The sequence below is a fragment of the Macaca mulatta genome, chromosome 8 (genome assembly GCF_049350105.2).
Source record: "Macaca mulatta isolate MMU2019108-1 chromosome 8, T2T-MMU8v2.0, whole genome shotgun sequence".
NCBI lineage: Eukaryota > Metazoa > Chordata > Mammalia > Primates > Cercopithecidae > Macaca > Macaca mulatta.
This window is the reverse complement of record NC_133413.1, coordinates 81,458,407-81,469,198: the sequence shown is the minus strand read 5'-3', so window position 1 is coordinate 81,469,198 and position 10,792 is coordinate 81,458,407. Positions and strand designations below refer to the sequence as shown.

Genomic DNA, 10,792 nt, shown 5'->3' with positions numbered 1-10,792 from the left:
TCTTTACACTCTAAAGCCTATGGTTCTAGGTGAAGAATTAAAGAATTAGCCAATTGATTTGTTCCAAATAGCTAACCAATTTAAAACGAAAAGGAAACCCATTTTATTCTTAGTGGAAGGGGCTTTATTTGAATTATATTTAATTGTCTTATTTCTTTTCCCAGTCAAAATAAAGACTAGTTTACACATTTAAAATTTCCTTTATAAGTGTCATTTTCAAGAAAGATAATTTTCTGAGCTATGGCCCCTTTCAAGATCTCTGAGCTGTCACTCAATCAGAAGTAAGCTTTTTCCTTATTAGGCCACAGCTCCTCCTTGTGGTTGACAGATGTAATACCATTAAATGCCAGCCACAGAAACAGTTAAAGAAACAAAGTTGATGTGATCGTATTAAGATTAACTCTAAGATAAACGGTATTAGCATGATTTGTCTTTAATGATTCTCACTCATTCATCTGATCACCTAATCCAGCACCGAGATTCACTGATAGCACTTGAGAGACAATCCAGAGTGCAATATTAGTCTAAGAATCTTTTTTAAATCTGTGGTGGTTTAAAGTCGCATATGAGTCTTAGCTACTCAAAACTAGTTCTAAACAATACTGGTTTTGCTTTGATCCATGATAAATTAAACTACAGCATAGAAAAATATGGACTCTACTTCATTGTGTAACCAGTCTTGTCCTGCTCAGCATAATTCTTATCAGATCTTACATATTCATTGTTAAATGAATATATGGAAGGATTTATTATACCTTCTTCTGGTAGTTAAAACACCAGGTGACCAAACTACAATCCAAAAACATTTTAACAAGGAAAAATTAGATGAGACTAATAAGATATATTTTTTAATAAAAACAGGAATTTAAGCAACATCAAATGTGACTGGCACAAAATATAAGGCCTTGAATTAACATTTTTCAGAAAATTAACAGCAACAGGATAGCAGAATCACAGATCGGCAGTAGCACATGTAAAAATGAATCAACAGAGTAAGTTTGTTATTTAAAAGCTAATATGGAATCTCGTCTACATCAAAATAAATGGAAACAATATAAATGTCCCTCAACAAAGAAAGAATAAATATTGCTATAGTTACTTCAATGGAATATAATGCAGAAGTGAATTATATTATATATATTAAATATATACAAAATATATATTATTTATTTTAAATAATATATATTATATTAAATATTCAAATCTCTCAAACATACAGAAAGTTGTAAAAGAATATATTATATACCAGATAAAATTTTTATAAAGTTTTGAGATTTTTAAATGCAAAACACTATATATTATGTTATATTATATACTTAGAAATATATAAATATAGAATAAAAAGAGAGAAATGCAGGGTTACTTGCACAAGCTAGTGAGTTTGGGAGATCTGCACAAAGAGTTTGGACTGTGTTTAGTAATATTCCACATTTTAAATCCAGTAGTAAGTCCATGGCTACCCATAGCATTACTCTTTATGTATTTTTGTATATCTGAATTATTATATAATTTTTAAAATTTTGATTTCACTTAAAGAAATAAATTGACTACAACAAAGTAAAGAAAGTTGTTCAAAATCCTCTTCTTTTCACTAATGAGACCATGTACTGGCTTCTATGTTTTTGGGGGGGGGGCAACAAGCATTTAAAAGAATATAGGGAAAAAGGAAGTATATTGAGAGGGAAAGGCACAATGAAGGGATTCAAATCTACATACAGTAAAATTAGTTAAAGAAACTTACATTTTTAAAATATAGATGCCAGGACCCAGCCTCAGGGATGCTGATATGACTGGTTTGAGGTAGGCCCTGGGCATCAGTATTCGCAAAAATTTCCCTACATGGTTCTAATGCACAGCCAAAGTTGAAAACCAGTGGGATAGAAGTTGGAAGCTGTGGGGACAGTGGAGGTATAGCTTCTACAAGGCACATCACATTTCTTACTTTTTTTAATTTTTTTACTATCTAACAAGTCTCAAACCTTAAAGAATAATATCTACATATATTTTACCTTTCATTTCTCATACTTAAAATGTTTTTGGAAAGTAATATATCCTGTATAATGTTATATTCACAGTTTAATGAGGAATGTGACATAAATCTGAGTACTAATACACAATGTGGGCAAGGACTGTCTGTCATAGTGATTGCTATGGCATTTTGTTATTTGTTCATTCATCTGAATTCCATGAAAATTATAGAGGACAATTGCTGTAAATTACAATTCTGAGAAACCACAGCTGACTTAAATTAGTTAAATACTAAATTTTCTTTCCACTATCTCCAGATGGCTCCTTATTCTGGGGAGGGAAGAAATCCTCTGTTGATTAGCTAACCCTTTCCCTTGGATCTATAAAAGCTTAAGGAAAATGTACATAGGTGTTTGAAGGAAGATATGACAAACCAATGAAAAATTTTTTACTAAAAATCCATGTTTGGGAAAGGATAATCATATAGTTCTGGGGCTAGACTGGATTTTATTAATTCACTCATTTATTTATTCATTTGATAAATAACTACTGAACAAACTCTTAAGTGTCAGGCCCTAATTCAGACACTGAAGATATATCAGTGAAAAGACAGACATTGTCTTCTCCTCGTGAGGCTTATATTCTGGTGGAGAAGGTGAGCAGTAAACACGTAAATAATGACAAATTATGGTAAGTGTTATTCGGGTTATGAATCAGTTTCACTGCTCACCAGTTCTGTGACCTTGAGCAACCGATTAACCATTCTAAACCTCATCTCTAAAACAGAGATAATAGGTATCCCTTACTAAAAGGGTTGTTTTGAGGATTAAATGGGTTAACTGTCTAGCACACTGTAATGATTAATAGGAGTTATCTAGTAATATTAATAATAATATTCCAGTGATTATGCAGCATTTGAGCATTTACATGTATACTTTATGTTGAAAACCCTGCTACAACAAAACCACTTTTCAGCTCATTCTCTCCTCAACAGAATTCCTTTTTAATATCATTCCTGTAAGTAAAGTCTTCCCCTTCTGTCATCTTTTGTCTATGTCATGGAAATTCAGCTCCTTTCATATTTTTCTACAAATATTTTTTCCACTCAAAACGTTATTTGTGTCTATTTTTGTCACGTACTTTCCATTTCCCTTTTCTTTTACTTTTCTCCTAAAAAGAAAAAAAAAAAAACCTTCAATGTCCCTACCCCGTGAATGCCCAGACTCCTTTGTTTGCTGAAATTTGAAGACCAGGAGGGTTTGAGAGCTGTAGGTCAGTATGCCCTCATCTAGCCTGGAACAATAATGCAAATGTGATACTCTATAAGAATGAGCTCACAGAAGAGGAGAGCAATGTATTCATTTATAAAAAGGAAATTGCACTCAGAATACCTGCTTTCTAGATCAGTGAATAGATGGCTATCAAGCTAAAGTAAACCTCTTAAAAGTTAATTTTTATGTTTAAGTCAAGCTGTGCAGAATGACCCTGAGATGGAATTAGGTTTATGGGATAGGAACCAAGAAGTGCATTTACAGCTGCTCAGACACATAAGAAAAACTGCTTCCAGGATCATAACAGGTGAAAAGAATTTCAGTCATCCCTGCCAGGGAGGCAGTAGGATACAGCAGGAAAATGCCTAGGTTCCAATCATTGCATCAATATTTACTAGTCGTGAGACTTTGAGTAAGTTAGATAACCTCAGTTTGTTCATTACCAATAAAATGAAGAAGATAATAATATCTACCTCATATACTGTTTCGAGAATAAAAGGAAATGATGATTGTGTGAAGTATCCTGGATCTAAACATCTATGAGATCTGAACATAGTTTCATAAAAATTATAGAAATCCTAAAAGGGAAAAGAAAAAAATGATAGAATTGTGACTGATAGTACAAATATCTGCACAAATCATGAAGTAAAAATGCAAAGCCCCACAAAAAGATGATAAAAAGGAGGGGTTATAACATGGAGAAGAGACGAAGAAGAAGTCTTTACTTTAATAGGACATGATACTTACTGCAAAGGGAAAAATTAAAACAGAATTAGAGGGCATTTTAATAAGAGAGAAGCTTAAATGTAAAGAACATACTTTAAATATAAATAGTACCTCAACAAATGCCATTTCCTTTCCCTTTCTCTAGCAGAATGTCTGGAACAACAGAATGTGACATTTTAAAACTCAAAGAAGTTAGGTACTTTTTTTTTGAGACAGAGTCTCGCTCTGTCACCCAGGCTAGAGTGCAATGCCACGATCTTGGCTCACTGCAACCTCTGCCTCCCAGGTTCAAGCGATTCTCCTGCCTCAACCTCCTGAGTAGCTGGGATTACAGGTGCCCACCACCACATCTGGTTAATTTTTGTATTTTTAGTAGAGATGGGGTTTCACCATGTTGGTCAGACTGGTCTCGAACCCCTGACCTCAGGTGATCCACCCGCCTTGGCCTCCTGAAGTGCTGGGATTACAGGTGTGAGCCACCGCATCTGGCCCAGAAGTTAGGTTTTTAAAAAGTTATCTGGTTTACATATAGTTTCCCAAAACACAAAAAGACAAGGTAGTACAGTGAGTGAAGCATGAATTTGGAATTGGAGGATCTGGGTTCATGTCCAAACTCTGCAATTTACTAGTTGTATATCCTTAGAAAAGCCATACTTTTTCTGAGATTTGGTTGTTTGTAAGAAGTCAATAATAATCCCCATCTCTTTCTTTCATTACTTCATAAGGTAATTGTGAGACGTGAAACAAAATTACGGAATGCATGTTAGAAGTGTTTTGTAAACTATAGTATGCTCTATCTGCAGATACTGGGGACCTAATTGGTTTAAGAATTTATATTTAGTGGAAATGACATTTGATGATAAATTTTATTTACAGTAAGAGTAAGTGACTAATTTTTTCCCCCTGGAGACAGAGCGCTCTGTCGCCCAGGCTGGAATGCAGTGGCACAATCACCACACATTGCAGCCTTGACCTCCCAGGCCCAAGTGGTCTTCCCACCTCAGTCTCCAGAGTAGCTGAGACTACAGGCACCTGCTACTACTCTCAGCTGATATTTCTTATTTTTTTGTAAAGACAAGGTTTTGCCATGCTGACCAGGCTGGTCTCGAACTCTTTGGCTCAAGGGATCCTCCCACCTTGGATTCTCAAAATGTTGAGATTACAGACATGAGCTGTGGCACCTAGCCTGTAAGTGACTCCTTAGGTTCACACAAATGACACCAAGTCCTTGAAACTGATGAGTAAACAATTCTCTTCACTACATTAATCAGGACTTAGAACCAGCAGTAAGTTTTATAAATCTTAGGAAAGGCAGCTTTTTGGTGAAAGAAATCACAAAGAAAACAGATCAACAAATTTCACTACATATGCTTTTAAAATTTCTGTACATAAGAAATCTAAAATTAAAAGGAAGAAATATTTATAACTAGTATGACAAAGATTAGTATTCTTAATAAATAGAGGCTTCATAAAATTAGATGAGCAAAACAATAACACTTCAAAGAAAAATAGGACAGGAACATTAGCACTTTGATAAATAAATAAACTCATAAGAAGAAATCAACTTATTTAATCATCAAAAAAATAAAAATTAAAGCCCTAGTGTGGTATCACATTTAGGCATTAGTTAGAAAAGATTCAAAATGGCAATAATAGAATTCCTATTTCAGGTGAAATAGGAACTTTTGTAGTTTCTTTGGGAACATAAATTGGTAAAGTCTTTTTAGAAAACCAGTTCAATAACACATGTTAAAAGGCTTTAAAAATAGTCAAACCCTTGGTCCAGAAATTCTACCTCCTACGCCAGAGGTAAGTCCTGAAAACTTCCAGGAGTTCATGGAAATAAAAGTATATAATAGCAACAATAATAGTCATAGCCAGCCTAGGTGTTCATTGTTTTAACTTACTTATATTTTCCTGTTTACCCTATATAGAAGTCCTGTTATTTTTCTTATCTCAAATAAGAAACTGAGGCAGAGAAAGATTAATTCACAAAATGTCACACATTTGGTAAGCACAGAAGTTTGGATTTGAGTTCAGGCACTTGGACAACAAAGTCCACTCTTTTGATTTAAAAGATAAACTGCAACAAAAGCCTATATGACAATAAAGGCCAAAGAAACATCATATGGGCCACTTATTTTGTTGGTAAATGTTATCATTACTCTCAACAGGAGAATTTCCGTTTTTGGAGAAAAACACTGAATTTCTTTGGCAATTAACATAGTTTAAATTCTTCTAAAAGTAACTGAAAATTATTAGGAGAGTAACAGGTAGAGGTGGAAAAATTAATGCATATAAAGACCTTAGAATGGGACTTGACTACTCTCAGGACTATTAATGACCCAATGGATAATATAGTTTGGGATAACTTAACCTTTAGTCTCTGCTTTCCTATGCACTCTTTTCTTCCCACCAGTCTTTCTTTCTTTCTTTCTTTTTTTTTTTTTTTTTTTTTTTTTTTTTTTTTTGAGACATAGTCTTGCTCTGTCACCCAGGCTGCTGGAGTACAATGGCGATCTTGGCTCACTGCAACCTCCACCTCCTGGGTTCAAGCGATTCTACTGCCTCAACCTCCCGAGTAGCTGGGATTACAGGCACGGGCCACCACACCCGGCTAATTTTTGTATTTTTAGGAGAGGCAGGGTTTCACCATGTTGATCAGGCTGGCCTCAAACTCCTGACTTCGTGATCCGCCTGCCTCAGGCTCCCAAAGTGCCGGGATTACAGGCGTGAGCCACTGCGCCCAGCCCCCACCAGTCTTTCTTATACATTACACTGAATGTCTAGGTGTTCAACCCACTAACCCCACCTAAACCTTGGAAGCTCTTGTCCCATTCTCCATGCCAACAGTTAAATCATACATCTAAAATCTAAGTTTACATGGGACCTACTATTTAAATCATATAATATAGGCCTATTTGAAGACTTTCGTTAACCTTCATCTTTGAAGATAGGGCACTCCTCTACAAACCAAACAGTGTGCTGTTTGAAACCCTTAAAAGGGCAACAAACGTGGTTGATGCTTTCAAAATTTTCCATGAAACTAAAGAAAAACGCCAAGCAGCCAAGTTGAAACAAAACTCTAACTTCGTTCACTCAATTGCTTCCATCTCATCTATTATAATGTGTCTTACATGATGCCCACACTCATATTTTATGACACTGTTAATAATGAAATTCTTGTGCAAAAAGCATTATAAAAGCCCAAACTGATTTTATTTATAAATAAGGTGTTCACTGGATAGATTAAAAATATATTAACATGAGATCATCTAATTTAAAATTTTAACAGATATCTACTAGTGATAAAAATGGAAAGTTCCATTTAAATTCCACATAAACTGTAAATTAAGCAATTTTTATTTTACTTGGTTAAAACTTTTTCTTTCTTAGTATATTTTCATACATATTAACAATTTGAAAATGACCCCTTTTTTCCCAATAAATACATTCATAAGCAGTGCTGACATTTCTTTGGACTTTACTTAAACTGCCAGAAATTTTTGGTATTTTGCAAAAAGTCTAATTGCAGTGTATGTGTGTGCCAAGGAATGAACTTCTCTGCTTTAAAGGGAGTATCTGTGACTGTTAAAGTGACATACAAAAATATGCTACAGGCCAGAGAGATGTCTTGAGAAATATTTCCAAGGTCTCTCAATAGAATTAACAGATTTTTTTCAACATCACAAAGCTTTCCAAACTTTCTCTTCTTCTTCTAATTACCGTATGTAAAATGCCTACACACAACAGTCTCATAGTCTCTCTCTTCTTTCTGTATGTATGTCTGGAGGCAAGAGAAGGACAGGGTGGAAGCTTTGGGTCTTAACTTTTGGTAACCACATCTATACTTGATGTTTGTGTCATACTGTTTTTCTTCCCTACTCATCAGTTTTCTAGGAACTACATTTTATAATTATGAAAATAAACAACACAAATCACATGTACACATATATGTGTGTGTGTGTGTGTATGCATGTGTATATACATATAACATTATATTTATAAATATAGCTTTTAATCATGGAATAAATATTCCATCAAAGAGACTTTTATGTTCTACAGAGGCAGTTCTCAAGTGACTTCATGGTATCATGTTAAAAACCAGAACACAGTCCATTTTTACAGTAGATTTACTCAATCACAGTTACTAATCAGATTAGCACCGTCTTTATGTACAACAAATTTTAAAAGTTGAAGGACCATTAAAGAAGCTACAAGTTATGAGCCTGTAGCCTGCATTTTTTTACTTGTTAACCTTTTTTAAAAAATGGTCTTCAAACATAACTTCAAGGAATTATTTTTCTTTTTAAACTACACTTAGAATAGAATATGAATGTATATTACAAATCAGTTTATTAATTTGTAATAATATATTGAGAGCAGAGAATTTTTATTTTAAAATGCGTTCATCATTACCTATATCAACGTATTAAACAGCTAAGCTCCATTTCTACACAGACAACATTTGGGAATGGGACAGGGATATTACACTTACAGTGAAGAGTTTCTCAAATTAACTGTAACAGAAAAAGATCTTCTGTATTTGGGAAATGGAAAGTCTGAAAAGTCACCCAGGCCAAGCTACTACAATTCTTAAAGGAAGTAATATAAATCAACATAAATAATTTTATCTGGGTAGAAAATGGCAAATTTCCATGCCTCTGAAATTCTTATAATTTAAATAAAAGAACCATTTAAACCATTTTGTCTGGATTTCATTAGACTAAACTGATGTCTTCCATCAAAAAGTCAAAAATTAAGTTATCTAATTATGTTATTTGATGAAGGATGCTGAAGAATAAAAAACAAATCGGTAGAACAAACCAAAAGAAGTCAATGTTTGTTTTTGCTAATAATAGAAAACAGGTAAATAGACCTCTTACAAAGCTTCTGATATGCCACAAAACTGATTAGTTCAAATTTCATCTCCTGATTTTTGCAGTCCATACTTGGGAGGCTATACTGTTAACCAGTCAAAACTTTTGAAACCCAAGTTAAAATTCAGTATCTGAGAATTTGCAATACAAATGCTTTGGCCCAACACATAGCCAATAAATTCTTCCCTTGGAAAACAAAGACCCAAAATAAAGTGAGTAAAAAAACCCTCACTTTTATTAACATGGATTTATCTACTATTCTGAGGTCTCTAAGTCTAATTTTTCTTTGAGTTAGTTTATTCTACGTACCCTTATTTAAAATCAATTACAAAATAAATTATAAGTATATATCTTATATGACCCTAAGAGGAAATTGGACCATTCTGAAAGAAGTATAGTTTATTTTTTAAATCTCTTTGCAGAAAATTCCATTTTTTGGCATTGTGTTGCAGGGGTAGAGGAAAAAGGAAGGAAGTTAGGAAGTTAATAGACCGTGTCCATAGATCCCACAAATGAATGATCAATTTTCAAAGGATTTTTAAGTATCCAGGTGTCTAATAGATTTCCCCATGGCTTATCTATTAAAATTCTAGATGACAGCAATGACATTCACAGACATGACTACAATTTAGGAAGCATAGAAGTGACTGGCCTTGAGTTAAAAGAAGCTCTTCAGGGTGGTCCCATGAAATAACCCCAAGAACTTGGTGCTTCCAGGAGCTGAAGAGAGAAGTAAGGCAATCATTCAAGGAAATGTCCTTTTAACTAGAACACAAAGATAATTTTTTGAAGATACAGTAACTTGTCAGGATTCTTCAAGAGAATTGTATGAGTAATAAGTGAATTCACTGGGTATTGAGTAATGATTGATTCTGTCAGAGAACTGTATGTGTTCAAAATATTGTATAATATCTAAGAAAGCTATGAAGGAAGGCATAAGAGGAGGAAATAAGCAATGGGACTCAGAGGAGAATTCATGCCAACAAATTTTCCAAGATACCTGAGCAGGTCACTCAATGAAGTAAGGACAAGAAAAATCTATCAAGTCCAACTGAAAACTCCAGTGGAAAGAATCAAGTCTAAGTATATGATCAGTAGGTGGAGTGCAGGGGGATACAGGCAGGGAATGGGCTACAAATTACAATTTATCATTCACCAAATAACTCAAACAGAGGAAAGAGAACTTGTAGAAAAACTTCAAAGATCAGACCTCCATGTTTCAGAGAGTCCACACAAAGAACCAGAGAATCATAATGAATGTGAAACTTGATTTGGCTTAAAGTAAAATAGTCTTACCATTGAAACTACACTGAACATTTTAACATGACTTTCAGGATTGAGAAAACATCAAGATCTTAAAGGCTATCTTTGATATTATTACTAACTTCTTTATTAATACCACTACTTAGTATTTGTTGCCCTAATAAGTTCTTATATCTGGGATCCGTCTCTCAGGAAGTGCTTTCATTTAGATTGAGTCCACCAAAATCTAAGACCATATACCACAATTCAGAAAAAAAAAAACTATAAAATAGCTTGCTTCATGTAATATAGGTGTTCACTAGACACTATTTTTTGCCCTTCCCAATGATCCTAGGGTAAAAATGTCTGTCATGGCTCCTCCATAGAATTTTTGAGAGACAGAAAGAGAGAAAAATGTAACTTCTGTTAGACCTAGTGTTTAACTTCTCTTAATTCCTCAGTAGGTAAAAGTTGGCAAGAAGATATGATCGTCTTAATGTAAGATTATCCACTCTACATTGTTCCTGTTAAGTCTCTTGCATTGACCTATTCCTTGGGTCTACTGACCTCCTGAAGTAGTAAAAGGCATCTTGCTCAAGGTGGTATGAGAAAATTTAGGACTAGGATTATTAGGCCAGGAAATAAAGAGAGCTAAATAAGAAGGGTTAATCATGAATAAAGAACAGACCTAATGAAAAGAAGGGA

The 10,792-nt window shown here is 34.1% G+C and overlaps 1 protein-coding gene across 1 annotated transcript in view; it reads right to left on the bottom strand.

Annotated features, from left to right (window-relative positions):
* Window positions 1-9,103: 9,103 nt before the first annotated feature.
* Window positions 9,104-10,792, bottom strand: part of XKR9 (XK related 9) — a 146,271-nt gene continuing 144,582 nt past the window's right edge. The window contains exon 10 of the mRNA XM_077943794.1: window positions 9,104-9,565. The gene's annotated coding sequence lies outside the window, so the exon portion shown is untranslated. The remainder of the gene's footprint in view (window positions 9,566-10,792) is intronic.